The sequence below is a fragment of the Nothobranchius furzeri genome, chromosome 3, assembly GCF_043380555.1.
Source record: "Nothobranchius furzeri strain GRZ-AD chromosome 3, NfurGRZ-RIMD1, whole genome shotgun sequence".
NCBI lineage: Eukaryota > Metazoa > Chordata > Actinopteri > Cyprinodontiformes > Nothobranchiidae > Nothobranchius > Nothobranchius furzeri.
Window position 1 is genome coordinate 57,433,264 of NC_091743.1, and position 20,600 is coordinate 57,453,863.

The following is a 20,600-nucleotide window of genomic DNA, read 5'->3' on the forward strand; positions in this document are numbered from 1 at the left end:
GGGGGGGAACTTCCAATGTACCCTCCCCCAAACACGCTCACACACACACACACACACACACACACACACACACACACACACACACACACACACACACACACACACACACACACACACACGTGCACGTACACAAACTATTGCAAGCGCCTTAACTAAGCTCAGTCAGTTTGTGTAATTTCATCCAATGGTTTGCGTAAAAACTAACTATTGTATACGTGTTTGAAGCCATTATGCAGTGGAACGCTGGCAACAAAGCTCTGCCTGATCAACACTATAAATGATAAATGATTCGCACTTGTATAGCGTCTCTCAGAGTAAGGACTCCAAAGTGCTTTACACTACAGTGTATCATTCATCCATTCACACACACATTCACACACTGATGGTGATGAGCTACGATGTAGCCACAGCTGCCCTGGGGCACACTGACAGAGGTGCCCCACTATTTAATTCAGTCATTTGTTATTCCCCCAATCAATTACTAACCAAAACCTCATGCTTTGTGCAAAACATTAAATGATTTTCAGCATACCAATCTTCACAGAAAACATAAAAGCCCTAAAAAACTGCACATAAAATATAATAAGAAACGAAATTCACTTTTCACTTAGAGCAGTGGTTCCCAAACTTTTCAGCCTGACCAACAGATGCTCCTTTGTATTTTTTACGTTATTTAGAAATTTTCGTTATTTGGAAAGTTTTTATTTATATATAAATATATAAATCTCTTTTAAAATTTTATATTTAACTTTTTTTATGATTATGGCACACACTTTGACTTCCATACAGAATGCATCGGCATCTGCCTCTGTTTACGGCTTTTCTTTTTTACATTGTCGCTACGTCTATCGCGTTAGCGGCGTTTTTACCATCATTTCTACACCCATCACATCTCAGAGAAGGTTAAACAAACATCAAACCCAACATTTGGAGCTTGTAAGCTCCACACACCTCTCGTGCAGCACCAGCTGTCTGATGCTGCAGCAGCGTCAATCTTCCCGGCTGGATGAGTGAATTTCTTCATCAGAGTCAATATTCTGCTTCATAATCAGTCAGTCATTACCAGACAAAGTGATCAGTCAACAAAGACCGGACCTGCCGGCAATTGTTTTATTTGCGCTCTTCATGTTGTGCGCATCTCCTCCTCTCCCAGACTGGGAGCCTCTCGGCAGGAGGCGTTTTTCAACCTCTAAAAACCCCTAAACATTGCTCAGCCTGAAGGTTCCACATCTCCACTATCTTCTGGTGCAAAGTAGTAACTTCATGAGGGATCATATTTGTAGATGAGACTTGTTAAAGTTGTCATGGTCTGCGTCTGCGTCTTCCTTCATGTGTCTCCAGATGTTTCTCCATCCCTCTCTAGATTCCCTTTTGTGTCTCATAGCACCCTCATGTGTCCTTTGTCTGCGTCTCAGTTATGTCTTATGTTGTAGCCTTTTTAAAAGCATTTCCTCCCAGGTCCTGTGTCATTCATTCCCCTGCTCAAGAGTTTGTGTGTGTGTGTGTGTGTGTGTGTGTGTGTGTGTGTGTGTGTGTGTGTGTGTGTGTGTGTGTGTGTGTGTGTGTGTGTGCGCGCGCGCGTGTCCTGCCCCAGTGACAAAAGTCAGTAATGAGGCTTTGGTGATTTTAACGAGTAAGTCCCAACACTGACAACAATGTACTGAATCTATCACCAACATGCATAAACAGACAGATCGGTCCCGCCTACTTACATTGTTGGTCTTTTTAAAATACGCAGCAATCATTGCTTGCCTTTTTTGCTTCATCCTGCATCCTAGCAGCAACCAATTTGGCGCCTCTGGAGTCGGTGATTGTTTACGTCATGCTGCATTCAATGTAATTGGAAAAAAGGAGCTTCAAGCGCTTAACCTCCAATTTTGTTCTCTTTCTGGCCTTAGTTGGGGGGGGGGGGGGGGGGGGGGGTCAATCAGAATCTGGGGGAGCAGATCCCCCCCGTCTCCCACCCTGTCTGCGCGCCTGCCGTAGAGGCAATATTACCCTGCTTTGCTGCTACGGTGTGTCTTTTGAAAGTGGCTAAGGCAGTCTTGTAGTGCCACTGGATGCCCAAGATTTAAAGGTGTGGTTCATTAAAAGAAACATTTGTCAGTTATCATTTCTGATTATGTTCAGTCACTCTGTGTTTTTCATGCATGTTGAACATGAAAACGGTCTCCTACACCTATCTCCTGCATTAGCTTCTGAGAGAAAATTGGCGTTGAAATGCTAGGACTTAAAATCTTGACAAATCTACGTCACACTGTCACTTAAAATTCATGGACTCACCCATCTTGACCTGCAGCAGGGAAAGCTGTTATTGTTTTAGCGTCTAGGAAACAGCAGGGGGCAACTCGGCAAGTAGAAGCTAACCGTTAGCATTAGCAACTCCACCACATGACAGAAGCTCTTTCAGGTTTGGGTCATTTGTGGAGATAAAACAACAACATGGCAAAGTAAACAGAGTCAGTGGTAGAGTTGTGTTACTGTTAGCCAATCAGAGGTGACATGTCCAAATGTCAGGAAGTAAGACTCTAAATCCTGCTGTCTGAAGTCCTTCTCTGATCTGACAATCTTCTAGATGCTGAAACAGGTGCACCAGAGCTTTGTTTCCACAGAGAACAACTTCCAAAGCGTTCATTCCGACTAGACACCACTACAAATGTGTTGAGTAAAGAAGTCTCTGACACCTTTAATCTAAAACAATCAAGATATTCTGTCAGTTCTAGCTCTAACTCATGTCTCTTTGTGTCCGTTGCAACTAGAAACAGAACCAAAAACACAAGTGCTAAGGTGCATTTGATTTAAATGATTTTGTCTGCTGATGCTGTTCCTAAAAATATTCAGAAATTCATTTGAAAAGTCCAGAAACCTCACAGGTTTTTAAATGACTGCACAGAGCATTTTCAGTTCAGTTTTCAGATGTATCATGTTGTCTGACAACAGAAACGAAAACATATGCAAAAGAGAGCAGCTTTATTGGGAATTTGGCTGTATTAAGAAACAATGTGTGAACACAGAGAGCAGGGTAGAGTCAAACAGACGTAAAGGGATGGCACAAAGCAGAATGCAAATAGCATGTGATGGTGTCATGAATATGATAATTAGTGAACGAAGCCAACTAGCCTCATTTAGCAACTTTTAGCTACAGTCCACTAGCCTCAGTAAACAAGGAAAGTACAACCACACAAAAACAATGTTAGGCTCGCTGAACAAAATATAAATGCAGATTTTTTCTGAAAGACCCTAAACCAAAATTATTCTCAAGATGCTGTTAAACAAAAGCAGTCTATGTCCTTTAATACGTCTAATCAGAGTTTATGCGGTTGCTTCTCATAAGCTTCAGGCAGCAGCTGTCTGGATGTTGAACCGTTTTATCACTTATTAGAATCTCCTGCTCATTAGTGATGCTTTCATTTATTTATGCATTTGATTTCATCACTTAGAAGGAAAAAAAAGGCTTCCAAGAACGTTTGCAGTGAGGCCAAAATTGTCTCTAACTGGAACAATTTTAACTAGCATACATTTTTACAATGATTACAATTACATGATTACAAAATTACAAATGACCCTACTTGAGAAATCCAAGTTTCTGTCTACTTTTTGCCCACCTTATTAGGTATATTATTTTAAATTGTTGATTCAACTTGAAAAGGTCTGATTTTTTCACATTTTAAGATGTAATTTGTTTATATGAACATAATAATAAGGGTGCCAATGTATCAGCATTAAAGACCATGCTCACATGTGTGTTCAGTACATTTTCTGTGGTCTTTAGGATAAATTAATAGCTTGTGAGTTGATCTCTGTGGAAAAAAAAGTTCTGGAACTCCTGTTACAGGAAGTGGAAGTTAGCCAGAGGATCAGGGAATAATAAGTAAACAATTATTTCTCAGTGACCTTGAAAATAACCCCTATGCTGACAGAGAAATGAATCCTGCACAATTTTAGCTTTTTCTTACATCCTACAGCTTGCCAAATGAACAACTTGTATTAGTCCACATTCCTGTCTTCTCATTAATTTGATGTCAGGGAATGATATACACAGGTGAGTGGTTACAATGGTGATCCACAGGTGATGATTGTAAAATTAGAATATCATGACAAAGTTGGTCAGGACTAGGAAACATCAAAGGCTCTAAAACTTCCAGGTAGACAGTTGCATTGACCTTGGGCCTCACAAAACACAATGGACCAACACCAGCAGATGACATGGCACACCAAACCATCACTGACTGTGGAAACTTTCCACTGGACCTACAGCAATGTGGATTATGTTCCTCTCCTCTCTTTCTCAAGACTCTGGCACCTTTATTTCTAAAGGAAATGCAATATACTTTCATCAGAGAACATGACTTTGTACCACTCAGCTGCAAGTCCACTCATTTTTTGTCTTTTTCCCAGGTGAGACACTTCTGATGATGTCTCTTCTTCAAGAGTGGCTTGACACAAGGAAAGCAACATCTGAAACCCATGTCTTGCATGTGTCTGAGTGTGGTGGTTCTTGAAGCGCTGACTCTAGCTGCAGTCCACTCTTTGTGAATCTCCTCCACATTTATGAATGGGTTTTGTTTCCCAATCCTCTCCAGGGTGCGGTTGTCAATGTCAGCAGTGTGGTAAAAATTTAAATACACAATAAATGTCCAATTGTTTACCCAATCCTCATTTTTAAAAATATTTCACGTTAAACGTTACAAGATTGTTCCACCATGACATCAGAGGATTGCATCAATCCCTAAAAATATCTTTCTCGTTTTTTCTCTTTTTTTCTCTTTATTTGTTTCATTCAAAGTGTTAAAAAAAGAATAAAATATATATTCAATTCAATTCACAAATACTTTATTAATCCCAGAGGGAAATTGATTGCTGTAGTAGCTCAGAATAATAATAATCAAGTCATCAAAGAGTTATTGCATATTACAATGGCTGTTGGCAGGAAGGATCTCCAGTAGTGGTCAGTGTTGCAGCGAAACTGAAGAAGCCTCTGACTGAAGACACTCTTCCGTTGTCGGACAGTCTTGTGAAGAGAATGCTCAGGGTTGTCCATAATTTTCTTGATTCTCTGGAAAATCTTTCTTTGCATTATCTCCTCCAGTGGTTCCACAGTCGTCCCCAGAACAGAACCAGCCTTTTTTTATTGGCTGTTGAGCCTTTTCAGGTCCCTGCTTCTGATGCTGCTACTCCAACAGATGATGGCTGAAGAGATTACACTTTCAACAACAGACTTGTAGAAGATCTGCAGCATCTTGCTGCAGACATTGAAGGGCCTAAGCGTCCTCAAGAAGTGCAGTCTGCTGTGTCCCTTCTTGTAAACGGCTTCACTGTTCTTTCTCCAGTCCAGTCTGTTGTCCAGGTGAACTCCAATGTACTTGCATTCCTCAACCACCTCCACTTCTTCTCCCATGATGGAAACAGTGTTTGAATCCACCCTGTTTCTTCTGAAGTCTAAAATCATCTCCTTTGTTTTGTTCACGTTCAAGGTCAGATGATTGTTTCCACACCATGCCACAAAGCGCTCCACCAGCTCTCTGTACTCAGCTTCATGTCCATCTCTGATACACCCGACAACTGCAGAGTCATCTGAGTATTTCTGTAGATGGCAGGTCTCTGATTTGTACTGGAAGTCTGAGGTGTACAGGGTGAAAAGGAATGGTGATAGTACAGTCCCCTGTGGTGCTCCAATGTCACTGATCACCTGGTTTGATGTGCAGTTCTTCAGCCTCACAAACTGTGGTCTGTTTGTCAGGTAGTCTTTAATCCAGGCGACAGTTGAGGCCCCACCTGTGTCTTCTGGAGTTTCTGGCAAAGTACATCAGGCTGGATTGTGTTAAATGCACTGGAGAAATCAAAGAACATGACCCTCACAGTGCTGCCTGCTTTGTCCAACTGACTGTGGGTTGGCTGAAGCAGCTGGAAGATGGCATCTTCAACTCCAACTCCATGGCGATAAGCAAACTGCAGCAGGTCCTGATATGTCCTAGTTTGCTTATTCAGGTGGACCAACAGGAGTCTCTCCAGGACCTTCATGATGTGGGATGTGAGGGCAACCGGTCTCTAGTCGTCATTGACTGGTGGGCGAGTTTTCTTTGTAACTGGAACAAGGCAGGATGTCTTCCACAGGACTGGAACCTTCTCCTGGGCCAAGCTGAGGTTGAAGAGGTGCTGCATAATCCCACATATATATATAAACAACAAAACAAAAAAGCATACATAAACAACAAACAATTTGAATGAAAAGGGACAGAAGGAAGAAATATCTCATATTATCTGCCCCTATTTACAAACCAAACGTTTTAATAATGCTTCCATACAATTCGCAATAAACAACAAAACAAAACAAAACAAAACAAAGGTTCATTTTATATTCTTTGTAACTTACAGACCTAATCAGACACCATCTGAATTTAGGTTATTGTAATTCTGTAAAACACTTGATTTTATACATTTTTTAAATATATTTAATGACTTTGATTTTTTTATGTCTTTGCTAAGGTTGTTCCACATTCTCACACAATTTACAGATAGTCATCTCCTTCACTCTGGCGCTAAATTTAGTTTTTTAAATACTTCAGTTCCTTTTAAGAAATAATTACCGACTCTTTTTTCAAACATTATGCCATTGATGCTAACAATGAGTGTTCATAAACCTCTTGCCTCAACCATACAGCTGGATGTACCTCAAGCATGTCTGAATCCATCATCTGCTCTGTGTTTACATGAAAATGCTTCTGCCTGATAAAAGGCAAAAAAAAAAAAAAGAGGCTGCCAACACCGTGTTCTAAATTTCACCGGGCCTTGACAGGTTGATGTTGTATTTACTGTGTGAAATATAATGCAATGAGATGTGGCTATTAGAATGGCTGTAGCTCTTTTTGATCAGGGCCCTCTGCAGCACAGAGCTGTCAACAGACTTCCACCTGTTTTTTTATTGGCTGGGAGATGCACAGCTCATTCGGGAGCTGGAGTAACGGAGAGATGGATGCTGTGGGACTTGTGCACACCGACCCAACGCAGACAGGTTCAATAGTTCCAAATGTTTCTGCTGTTTTGCTTTAGCTCAAGTTTGACAAAGCAGCGGTGGGTGTAAACGGTGATGAGTGCACTCTAAACCTGTTCCCAGATCATTCGAAGGGCTTATATCAGGTGGTATAAAATGTGAAACAATATATGATTTTCATTTGTATTTGATGAAACAGCAAATATATTAAATTTTGTGGAAAAAAATATTGCACAGATTGAAGGGATGAACCGATCACTGCATTTCCCCTAGTTTTTGCATTGTCTGTTTTTCTTACTGCCCTTCAGATATTTTTTACACTCCTTCAGAATTTGTCACAGCTTCTCCACATGGCGAGCTGACAGCACAGAGGAGGCCCATGCAGTGCTTTAACAGTCTGCACAGTGTTGAGGGTCTGACCTCATGAGGAAATTACTATGCAGTGATTTTCTCCAAAATGACTGTGCTTAAATTGCTCTGAAAAGCAAATAATCACATCAGCGCCAAGAAACTTCATTTCCCATGATGCTTTGCACACGGAAGCATTGTGATGACGTCACCGCCTAATACCAGAAACACGTTCTGCGCATGTGCGGGAGGCCGTGGAGCTTTTCCCGCGAACTAAGACCATAAATCTTCAGCAGAGACAAAGAAACCTCGTTCTTTTGCCCAGGATACCTGGCGGTAAGGACACACTTGTCGAACGCTCCGACAACTTGAGCACGCGGAAGCTCTAAGTGCCCAAGATTGAGCCACGCAACCGCTGGAAACCACTCCAACTCCATCGGGACCTGACTGGGAACGAGCGGAGCTCCATCCAGCTCTCAGAGACGCTGAAAGTTGTCAAACTCAGCACAAAAGATACTTCGTTCTCTTTGTGTCCAGCCCGTGGAGAAACACTCGTGGAGGTAAACAACGGAGAAAGCATCAAACCGACGGATGACGCCAAACTGCGGAGAAACACGGAGAACCGTCAAATCAAAACAGTGAGGGACGCTTCACTGTTCTGGTGATCAGAAAACTCATTTCTCTCTCTCCTTTTCTTCTCCCGTTTCCTCTATAGTCCAGAATAAGCAATAAAACCGCGCTATTGCTTTAAAAGTAGCTTCGTGTCTTCCTCTTTCGTTCCCAAACACGTCCGTCAGGTCATTTTGAAAGAATAAACTGCTTATTTATCATTGTTTGAATATCTTTAAATGTTTCGGCCATGGCCAGGCTGATAAACTAAAAGATATTAACCGTGATTCATCTTTTGTGTTGTTTCATGATCCTTTGAAATGTTTTGAGTGAATTTGAGGTTAAGTTACTTATGATTCTAAGTGCCTTGGAAGTTAAAGTGCAAGTTGCCACTCACACTTTAGCCAGACAAAGGGGTCAGCCATCTTGCATACAGACTCCATTTTAGAAACACACACACATACATACACACAAAACACCTTGAACATTATTTTGAATATACATATATCACATGGTTATTATTCATTTATGCCACTGTTTATTAATTTGACAAATTGTTAATTAAACGTTATAAAATTCAGATTTTCGTCTCCAGTAGCTTTGTTGTGTCGAAGAGAAGTCTCTGCTCCGAGGATTCTATGAACTTCAAGAAAGACTGATAAGAGTTTTGGATTCAATTTTTCCCCGGTTAAAGGGGAATGGTGCCCCGTATATCTAAGAATATCTTAATTAATTAATAAATCAGTAAATATTCCCATATTTACAGAATTTATTGAAGAATCCAAAAGTAAGTTAAAGCTTACGAATTGTTCGCTCCTAATAACCCCAACATTAATTGGTGCAGCCCGTGTGAGGCTTGGATACACAGAGATTTCTATCCGGCACAAACAAACAAATAAATCCAAAGAGCTTGAATTAAAAATAATCAGTTGTTCAGCCTTGAACCAGCAACAGAGTGGTGCTGATTTCGCTGAGCAGGAAGCTGCATCGAACTCTCACCAGTAACTCAGTGCTTCTTTAAAGGTGCAACGTGTAAATTAATTCTGGTTGACTTTTAGGTTAAAATTCAGTTTTTCCTTAAAGGTGCAACGTGTAATTAATTCTGGTTAACCTTTTAGGTTAAAATTCAGTTCTTCATTATAGGTGCAGTGTGTAAGTAATTCTGACTAACCCTTTTAGGATAAAATTAACTGCTAATTTAGCAACTTTAACTCACAGTGGCTATTGTAACTAACTGAAACCTTCACTCAAAGACTGATAACACCCTGTTTGCTAATATTCTGAAAGGAATTACTTGCACATTTAACACTGCAAGTGTTGTAAGACGTTGCTACGGCAACGCACCAGCTTTTGCTAAAATACTGAAAGGAATAGTATTTTAGGCGTTAGTCACGGCATTCCGTGCAATCTTAAAACGCTAAAACCTGTGCGCACAAAGGTTAATTTTGTGTTTTCTGCTACAAAGCTAGCAGTTGCTGCCCAAAAGGTGCAGCTTGAGCTATCTGCAGAAGCTCTACTAGGCTATTTTTGGTTCGGTTGTTAAAATGGAGGGACACAGTAGTGAACTGACCAACTCCCAGCAACCAGGTGGCGCTGCGGCCCACGACTATGAACCTGGCCTACTTTCTGGACAAATATTGTCCAAACTGGTCGCGGTGGCTCGAGAACCCGACTACCCTTCTAGGGATTTCACTGAAGAACAGCGTAGCGATGAGCTAGAAGCTGTAATTGATCAAATAGAAAACCCGGATGGTACAAAACCAATCCAGGTTCACTTAGCTAAGTTAGCCCTGATCCTCTATCAGAGAGGACTCCAACGTGGTCAGAAGATCATGAACCTCCAGAGTATGCTAGCTGAAAAACAGCGAAATGGAAGGCTGATCGAGGAAGACAACACCAGCACCGATTCTGGGGAAGATGGGGAGAAGACCCCGCCCCCTTCTGCTGATGACAACAGACAGTGGGAAGGGGGGAAACATCATGACTCTCTGGACGGACGCACGCCTCAGGGGAGAGATGAAGCTTATCCGTCCCAACCTTCGGCCCCGTTCCCTACACACACTCTAGGGCATTCAGGACCACCTAGGGGCCGAGGGCAGTTCGCCCTCGAACCCCAGGTTGGACCACCACCCTCATCTTCACGGCCTTCTCAATCAGTGAGAAGTCAACCAGCTGAGCGGCACCTCTATTTAGACCGCTCCCCCAGTCCACAAAGGGTGCAAGGTGCCGATTGGGGTTATGCACCCCAAGCTGCACCTCAACCATCCACCCATCCTAGCTACTCCGGTATTCGGCATGCCGGTAACCAGCTGCATGACCAAGCATCCTACGCTAGTCCGTACCCGGACAGAGCGTATTACGCAGAAGCCCCAGTTGAAAGACGCAGGCTGCACTACGCAGACGTGCTCCGGGAGGAGGACCTCCCAAGACACCCACGTGACGTGCCAGCAGCCCGCCACAGCATGCCGGAACCCGATTTGGGCCCCAGGAGTCAACATTGGGAGCCCAGAGCACACCAGCGATATCCAGCTCCCTCTGAGACAGACCGTGGGTCAGAGTCAGAGGATGACGCGCCGTACCGCGAGTCAGGGCTCCGTGTACGTCAAATTGAATCGCTAGCTAAAGACATAGAACGCTTTGATCCTAACACCGGTGAATCCAATGTCGACGATTATCTCAGGGAGATAGAACGTTGTCTGCTTGATCTTCCAGCACCCTCTTCAAGGGAAAAGCTCAAGCTAATTTGGAAAACCACATCTAGAACGGTGCATGCTTTCATGGAAACTCTACCACCTGACATTCGAGATCGGTACTCCTCGCTCTGCCGAGCGTTGAGGGATGAATACGCCACGTATGCAGACTCCGCGTCAGCTACAATGGGGGCCTTCTCCATCAAACACGGGAGAAACGAACCCCCCAGAGAGTATTATCGCCGACTCAAAAGTGCTTATTTCCAAGGTCGAAACGGCCCTGGGCTCGAGGAAGACCCTGCCTTCAGATCCCGGTTCATTCACAAACTGCACGAGTGTGTTCGCTCCGAAGTCTCAATGTATTGTCGGATGAAAAAACTGACAACTCAGGAGGTTAGGAGATACGCCCAACAGGCTTGGGAAGCTGGCGGAAAGCCCCAAAAGCCTGACGCACATCACCGCGTCATGCACCTAGCTCCCGACGCCGAGCCGCGTTTGGAGCTCGAAGGCACAGAAGCTCCACCCACTAAGCCAAAATCTGCTAAACCTAGACCTGTTAAACCACGAGAGCAGTCCCAATCTCCTCAACAGGGGAAGGGGGGTCCTGATTGGCCGCCTAGGTCTGGACAATCAGACAGGAAGTGGCCCAACCAAAACCAACGGCAGGCAGGTCGGAACAATGGAAGGTTTAAGGAGCGCCGCCCACAGGTAGGTCCCGAACGCAAGTCCGCAGGTGAGTACTTGACCAAAGCCGACCTCCAGGAGATGCTTCAGCAGTTCCTAGCTAAACAGAAGGAACAGCTGAGATCTGCAGATGAGACCCCTGCACCAAAGTCTTCTTCTAAGAAGCCAGACCCAGAGCCAACGTCCGCATGACTAGGCGTGGCTCAACCCCCCAGCGTGGCCAGGACCTACCTGATCAGCTGGGGGAACACTACTGGTAGATCACAGGAGTCTCCTGAAATCTACCCCCCAGAGAAACCTGATACTAAATTTCTGAAGTTCCTTGGTGACTTAACAAACCTTGATCATGCTCGCCGTTTGTACTGTAGCACCAACGTAGGTGGATGCATACAGGTTGATGCTCTGCTGGATACCGGCTCAGAAATCACCCTGATGTGCTCCACACTGTTCCATCGCGTGTCTGACACCATGTGGTCGCTCGGGAAACCAGTCCAGGTTGAACCTTGTGACCTGAAAATCACCAGCTACACCCAGACCCGGGAGTGTATCACTCACCGGGCGTGGCTGGACATCACCTTCCAAGACATGACTCTGGTTCACCCGTTTTATGTCTGCCAGCTAGACACTGAACCACTTCTCATTGGTCAGGACCTGCTTGAACGTCTAGCTCCCCTCATCGACTGCCAGAAGGGTCAACTGTGGGCCCAGGTGGACACACCAAAGCCCTGGAACCCAGATAGCAGCCGACCATCCTCCATTCTTGAAGTCAGCCTAAGTGAGCCGCAAAACCCTTGTTCCAAGGTCATGCCCCTCCCTACAGCTCCCACAGACGAAGTCCGCCTGCAAAGGCACGAAACCGCTCCTGGAACTCCGCTCCGCACACATTCATCTTTTCTCTGCTCGCTGAAGAACGTCAGCCTGCAGCCATATGCACCACACATAGTTGGTGGTCTTACCATCGACTGCACCCACATCTCAGATGCTCGCCTTGCTCTTTGGTCAGAAAAGTCAGCCATCAGCCAGCAGACGTTTGAACACCTGCGTCAGAAGGACCCCCTTCTGGTCAGTGTGACATGTAGCCATCGGCTCTTGTCAGCTACTTGGCCGCAGAGGCTCCTGAAAGCGCCAGAGGTCTGCTCTCTGACTATCCAGCTTGGAGCAAGACAGCTCACACATACATTCAGCATCATACCACAGCTTGATCCACCTGCACTCATTGGAGCAGATCTGCTGGTTCGACTAGGTGCCCAGCTGGACACTTGCAATCAAGTCCTTTGGGCCCGGGCCACACCATCCTCTGAGCCTCGCTCAGAAGGCCCTGAACACTTGCTGTCCGGTCAGACCATTCCACAGGCCTGCCGTGCAGTGGTTGAGGCCAGCACGGTTCTGCCCCCACTGGTCGAAGGAGTGCCTGTTCGTCTGACTCTGATGAAGCATTAGAAGCTGCCAGGCACACAGGCCTTCTTCCAGCCATCACCACACTTCTTGGAGCTCAACTTAGCCGTCTGTGGCACGCCACTCTTGGAGCTGAACAATCGTTCTGCGTACTTGTTGGTCGAAAATCCGACCCAGAGTCCTATCCACATGCCGGCAGGAAAGCCCTTGGGCATGCTGATAGATAGCTCATTCCATGACTTCGAACTTTCAGTTCCCGTGATTGGACAACTTCAGTTGTTCTTGAACGACAGACAGGTTGGTGCAGACACATTCAGTACCTTCCCCTCACAAATGATTACCATCAAGCGGCATGAAGCCCTTCCTGAGGAACCCATTTGCAGTGCAACCTTAGATGCTGACGGTGGTCAGTGTCTAACGGTTTTTGCAATAAATACTCAAACCTCTGAGTCACCGGTTGAAAGCCTGGAACACCAGAGACCCTCCTCCTCTGAACCTTATGACGGCTTCGAGGCCGAAGTCAGCCAGCAGCTTGACAAAGCAGATGCGCTGGAGTCAGAGGAGCAGAGAGCAGCGCTTAGAAGCCTGTTCTATGAGTTTCAGTCCATCTTATCCAGGAACTCCCTGGACTGTGGACTCACAAACCTGCACACGGTTCGCATTCCGACGAACCCGAATGCCCCTCCTACTTTTGTACGTCAGTACAAGATTCCCCTCGCTGCTTATGAGTCGATCCAGGAGATCCTCGATCAGCTGAAGGAGAAAAACATCATCAGAGAGTGTAACTCCACTTACAACTCTCCCATCTGGCCGGTTCTGAAACCGACTGGGAAATGGCATCTCACCATAGACTATCGTGTACTGAACAAACAAGTACCTCTCTCCAGGTGGCCTATGATCCATTTAGATCAGGAGCTAGCCAGAGTCAGAGATGCTCGTTTCTTCTCTACGGTTGACGTAGCCAACGGCTTCTGGACCATGAAGGCTGAGCCGGCGGACCAGTATAAACTGGCTTTCTCCTTTGGAAATCGCCAATATACTTGGAACCGCTGCCCCTTTGGCTACTCTAACTCACCTGCCGAGTTCAACATCTTCCTCCACAAAGCCATGTCAGATGCTGCTTCCAGAGGGAACCTCATATATGTCGATGACATCTTGATGAGGAGTCGAACCTTCGAGGAGCACCTGGCCGAACTCCGTCACGTGCTGCAACAGCTTGCTGACGCCGGAGCTAAATTGGCAATTCTCAAGGGACAGTGGTGTCGAACCAAAGTGGAGTATGTTGGACTGCTGGTGGGCCCTAATGGAGTCGAGCCCCAAGAAGGACGCATTAGGGCCATTCAGGACATCAAAGCCCCAGCTAATCTGACTGAACTCAGGAGCTTCCTCGGAGTCTGCAACTACTCCAGGCAGTTCATTGAGGAGTACGCTGAAATAGCAAGGCCCCTCACTGAGCTGCTTCGGAACGACACACCTTTCGTGTGGGACAGACCCCAAGAACTCTCCTTCCAGTTTCTAAAACAGAAGTTGGCGTCCGCACCCTGTCTGGCTTACCCAGACAAGGATAAAGAGTTCTACATAGAGGCTACTTTCTCCTCTCACTGCCTGAGCGCTGCTTTGAAGCAGAAACACGATCAGGACATGAGAGTTGTGGCATACGCCAGCAAGCCTCTGAGCAAGGTGGAACTCCAGTTCTCAGACTGCGAGAGAGCTCTCCTCTCTACAGTCTGGGCCGTCGAACACTTTCGTAGTTACATCGGTGGACAGAAAGTGATCATTGAAACGTGTCATCAGCCTGTCACCTTCCTAAACAGCCAGCGTCTGCGCGAAGGAAGAGTGTCAAACAGCCGCATTGCGACGTGGATGATGGTCCTCCAAGGATACAACATTGAGGTCAAGTATGGTCAGAACACCAAGCTAGCGCTAGGACAAGGGCTAGCAAGCTGCCAGCACTGTGACTTTGACTCCGTCATGGGCCCCCTGGACACACCTGCCGCAGTCTACCCAACCGCATCCAATCATCGCTACTTTGATGAGAATGTTTGCCAAGGGCTTCTGAAGGTTTACACTGACAGATGTGCCTACCTTCACGAAGGCCAGCTCCGTGCCGGGGTTGGAGTCGTTTGGGTGGACTGGGACACTAAGCAACCAAATCACTACCGGTTGGGCCAAAAGTCTAGTCAGTACGCCGAAATTGCTGCAGTGTTGATAACCCTCCAGCAGGCGGCAGCCTTGGACATCACTCAAATCGTCCTTTGCTCTGATTCAAACTACGCTAGACACAGCTTAATTTCTCACTTCCCCATGTGGAAGGAGAACCACATGAAAAACGCCAGGAACAGAGACGTGAAACACTCGGAGTTATTCCTAGCGTGTGATCTGCTCACCACTGAGAAAGGCATAATGGTCTACTGGAAAAAGGTCAAAGGTCACTCCAGGACCCTAGGTCCGGAGAAAGATGGTAATGACGAAGCGGACCGCCTTGCTAAGCTCGGTGCTGACCAGGGAACCTGTTGGGAATTCAAAGACGAGTGGCTTCCACCCAAGGCCGTTCACGAGGTCTGCGCGATAACTCGTTGCCATGCTAAACAGGCAGACGAACCTCGGACCGTTGAGGTACCCGTGTTTCTAGGCAGACAACCACATGACGCGGACCTAGTCACCATGCAGGAACAGGATCCTGACCTGAAGCTCATCCGCGAGCTCCTCCAAAAGGGCCCGATGCCTGAACAACCGTCACCACCTACTGGTGCAAGCCGAGATTTGGTAACCCTGCATCGTCAACTCACGCACCTGAAACTACAAAACGATTTGTTAGTTTACATGCGTGACGATCACAGCCCGCCTCGCTGGGTTGTTCCACTCGACCACAGAGGAGTGATGCTTGCCTACGCCCACGACACTCCGGTTGGAGGTCACCGCGGAGCAAAAGCTACCCTCGCGTCACTGACAGAAGTAGCATATTGGTCGACGATGTCCAAGGACGTACACAGCTATGTCCAAGGCTGCCTCATCTGTGCCCAGTTTCAACCCTCCCAGCCGCTTGCTAGAGCACCACTGCAACGCAGGGGAATAACCTTCCCTTGGTCCCACCTGCAGATCGACTGAGTTGGACCAGTTCCCAAATCGGCAAGAGGAAACAAATATATGCTAACTGTAACTTGCAGTTTCACAAAGTGGGTGGAATGCCTTCCAGCACCAAACGATACAGCCGTCACAACCGCTGTACTGCTGATTAACCACATTTTCAGTCGATGGTGACTTCCACTCTGCATTGACTCTGACCGGGGAACTCATTTCACATCCAGTGTAATGACGTCCCTGTGTGAACTTCTGGGAGTGGAAGTGAGATTCCACCTCCCCTATCACCCACAGTCATCCGGACAGGTCGAACGGATGAACCGCACGGTCGTCTCTATGCTCAAAAAGTACATCTGCTCCACTGGGAAGGACTGGGACGTTAAGCTCCCTCTGGTCCTGATGGCCATACGGTCCACTCCCCAGAGATCCACGGGGGTTACGCCCTTTGAGATGATGACCGGCAGACTGATGACTCTACCACTGCACCTCCTGTATCACCCAGAGGATGTCAGTGTTGCCACTGCCTATACCGCTCATCAGTATGTGGCAGACTTGAAAACACACCTCAGAGCTACGTTCGCGCATGCTCAGAAGAAACTGGAGACCAACGTAGAAGGCGCTAAAGCCTACTACGACCAAAAGACAACCAGCCGCGAATATGAGGTGGGTGACAAAGTATTCTACTTTCGGTTCGCCCAACCGGCACGCAAAGCTAAGAAGTTCCTGCCCTGCTGGTCAGGACCATTTGAGATCGTGGCAAAACTCTCTCCAGTTGCATACAGGTTACGCATCACCAAAGCGAGACAGGAGCCTGTCTACAAATGGGTGCATGCAAACCAAATCAAACCCTACGTCAAACCATCCCCGCGGGTACAGAGACCAGACTCCCCGCAGGAGGTCGACGTAGTCTCCACATAGTTCTATGCATGGAAATGGAAAGGGGGGGAAGTGCACGTTTAACCCACTAACATGTACTAACCGACAAAGAACAAGCCCCCCCCCCTCCCCCCCCCCCCCCCCGCCGTCACTTTCACTAACCAAGAGAAACTCCTCCTAGACCTCTAACAGGATGTACTCACTAAAACCTTACAGGGTACTCATGTTACTGTCAACCTACATTAGGCTCTGATTAATGAATCTCTACGTGCAATCAAGACTTTGTCTGAAACCATACCTCAGGATATTGTGTACACACGAGTGGTGAGAGATTTGATGTAGGACCTGCTCAGGGAAGTAAGTTCCACGCTGGACAGCTTGGTTGAAAGTCGTATTTCCCCGTACTTGGTACCACTGGACCTGCTCAAAGTTAGCTTGACAGCTGCTACCCCTCTACTGTGCACCTTTCACAAATCCACCTAGCGTACAGCCTAGGTAGTGCAATTCCCATTCACGTTGATGCAGAAAATTAGAACTCGGTTTCCTGTTACATGTTCCCATAATTGTGACACCTCACATCTATAGGTTTAAGTCGATGCTGAACTTTGGTATTTGAAAGGACGGTAGGCATTTCCACTTTGAACTAGAAACCTGGCACTCCATCACCGCAACCTCGAACAGCATGATTCGGAGATTGAGATCATGGACGCTTTCCAGGGTTATAACTTTGCCTTCGATTTGGAAATTGACCAACAATTACTGATTGAAGGAACCAAATTTGTTAAGTTCACACAAACCCCGCGTGAACTTACTTTGACGCCCAAGACGCTACATTGACACAGATTATACCACCTTAATCTGCACATTGGTCGCCCTGGGGATGGGATGGCTCATCACGGCCGTGATTGCTTATTCCGCCTACAGGCGTGTTAAGAAACTCCAAGATAAGATGTACTTGCTCACCTACGGTGTGCCTCGTAACTGCGTTCGGGGAGACTCCAAGCGCGAATGTACCACACCTGTCTAAAGGGGGTGAGCAACATTTTCTTTGTTATTCTGTAACCCTAACAGTAGTTCTCATTTTAGTCTACCTCACATATTTATCTGAGTGTTGCAGTATGTCACATTCTTTATAAGCTACACACTGAATGTATGACCTAAGAATGTATTGTATGAGACCTCAAGGTTGCTATGAATTTTCTTGGATGTTATATGTTTTTTTTTTTTTGGGTTTTCTGTATTTTTGTTTCGTACTTGGTCACATATTAACTAGTGGTTATGTGCCGGCCCAGCTCAGTCTGTCAATGACTCTGTCTGACGCACCAGCACATTGTAGTACCGCTTAGTTTTATGGTCCTTGTTTTAGCCCAAAGACTGTCCTGATCCACCCTTTGGACCAAAAAGGGGGGAATCTTGGGACCACATAGGTCAACGCGCGTTTGCGAACTATGGACCTCGTACATCACCGCGTGCTCCATAAACTGAACTGTATGGCCGGCGGTGAGATGCCTTTGTGTCCCCTCGTGGAGTTAACCGCCCACCGACCTTCCTCCTTCTACACTACTACCTCTCGCATGGACGACATCATCATTGCGTACCACCTGCGTGAGTGGCTTCTTCTCGTTATGCGCGTTGGGGACTATCCCATTTCCTATCCTCTTTTGTTTTGTGCCTGACCAGGATCCAAGACAAAGACAAAGACCAAAGGCGCCAGGATCCAAGACAAAGAACAAAGACAAAGGCGTCCAAGGAGACCAATGTCCTAAGGGACAAACCCACCTGTGCTTCCGACAATCAAGTCGACCTACGTTCATGAGGAACAAACACATCTGTGCTTCCGACGATCGAGCTTTGGGCGCGATCCCCGAAACCAAAAGGGGGAATGTTGAGGGTCTGACCTCATGAGGAAATTACTATGCAGTGATTTTCTCCAAAATGACTGTGCTTAAATTGCTCTGAAAAGCAAATAATCACATCAGCGCCAAGAAACTTCATTTCCCATGATGCTTTGCACACGGAAGCATTGTGATGACGTCACCGCCTAATACCAGAAACACGTTCTGCGCATGTGCGGGAGGCCGTGGAGCTTTTCCCGCGAACTAAGACCATAAATCTTCAGCAGAGACAAAGAAACCTCGTTCTTTTGCCCAGGATACCTGGCGGTAAGGACACGCTTGTCGAACGCTCCGACAACTTGAGCACGCGGAAGCTCTAAGTGCCCAAGATTGAGCCACGCAACCGCTGGAAACCACTCCAACTCCATCGGGACCTGACTGGGAACGAGCGGAGCTCCATCCAGCTCTCAGAGACGCTGTAAGTTGTCAAACTCAGCACAAAAGAAACTTCATTCTCTTTGTGTCCAGCCCGTGGAGAAACACTCGTGGAGGTAAACAACGGAGAAAGCATCAAACCGACGGATGACGCCAAACTGCGGAGAAACACGGAGAACCGTCAAATCAAAACAGTGAGGGACGCTTCACTGTTCTGGTGATCAGAAAACTCATTTCTCTCTCTCCTTTTCTTCTCCCGTTTCCTCTATAGTCCAGAATAAGCAATAAAACCGCGCTATTGCTTAAAAAGTAGCTTCGTGTCTTCCTCTTTCGTTCCCAAACACGTCCGTCAGGTCATTTTGAAAGAATAAACTGCTTATTTATCATTGTTTGAATATCTTTAAATGTTTCGGCCATGGCCAGGCTGATAAACTAAAAGATATTAACCGTGATTAATCTTTTGTGTTGTTTCATGATCCTTTGAAATGTTTTGAGTGAATTTGAGGTTAAGTTACTTATGATTCTAAGTGCCTTGGAAGTTAAAGTGCAAGTTGCCACTCACACTTTAGCCAGACAAAGGGGTCAGCCATCTTGCATACAGACTCCATTTTAGAAACACACACACATACATACACACAAAACACCTTGAACATTATTTTGAATATACATCCTTTTATTATATCACATGGTTATTATTCATTTATGCCACTGTTTATTAATTTGACAAATTGTTAATTAAACGTTATAAAATTCAGATTTTCGTCTCCAGTAGCTTTGTTGTGTCGAAGAGAAGTCTCTGCTCCGAGGATTCTATGAACTTCAAGAAAGACTGATAAGAGTTTTGGATTCAATTTTTCCCCGGTTAAAGGGGAATGGTGCCCCGTATATCTAAGAATATCTTAATTAATTAATAAATCAGTAAATATTCCCATATTTACAGAATTTATTGAAGAATCCAAAAGTAAGTTAAAGCTTACGAATTGTTCGCTCCTAATAACCCCAACAACAGCTAAAATCACCCTTACTGAGCATCAAGGACTTTTTGATTGATGATTCTGTGCTTTTCATGGATGTGGTCTTTCACAGGCAGAATATGAGAAAAAAAAATCCTGGGCCAGAACCCAAATCTAAAACTTGACTTCCAGGTGTTATGTCAGACTTTTCACTTTTATGTTAGAAAAAGTTGCTTCTGATGTTTGAATATATATATATATATATATATATATATATATATATATATATATATATATATATATATATATATATATATATATATATATATATATATATATATATATAGCCACAGCCGCCCTGGAGCGGTCTAACAGATGCGAGGCTGCCATTCTGTGCCATGGCCCCTCTGACCACCACCAACAGAGGCAAGTTGGGTGAAGTGTCTTGCCCACACAACAACACAATACCTCTGGCAGGAACTGGAATTGGAACTGCAATTCTCCAATCACAAGGAAACCTGTTCTAACTCCTGAGCAACTGCTGCCCCAGTGTTGCAACTTTCTCCTCAAAACTGGAAAAGGAACCAAAAAATCATCGTCCTAATGCACTTTTGTGTAACTAATGTGGCCTTTAAAAAAATCTAAACAACTTAAAACAGTTTGGACCTTCTTATATGCACATGAAATTCCATTGGATGTAGTG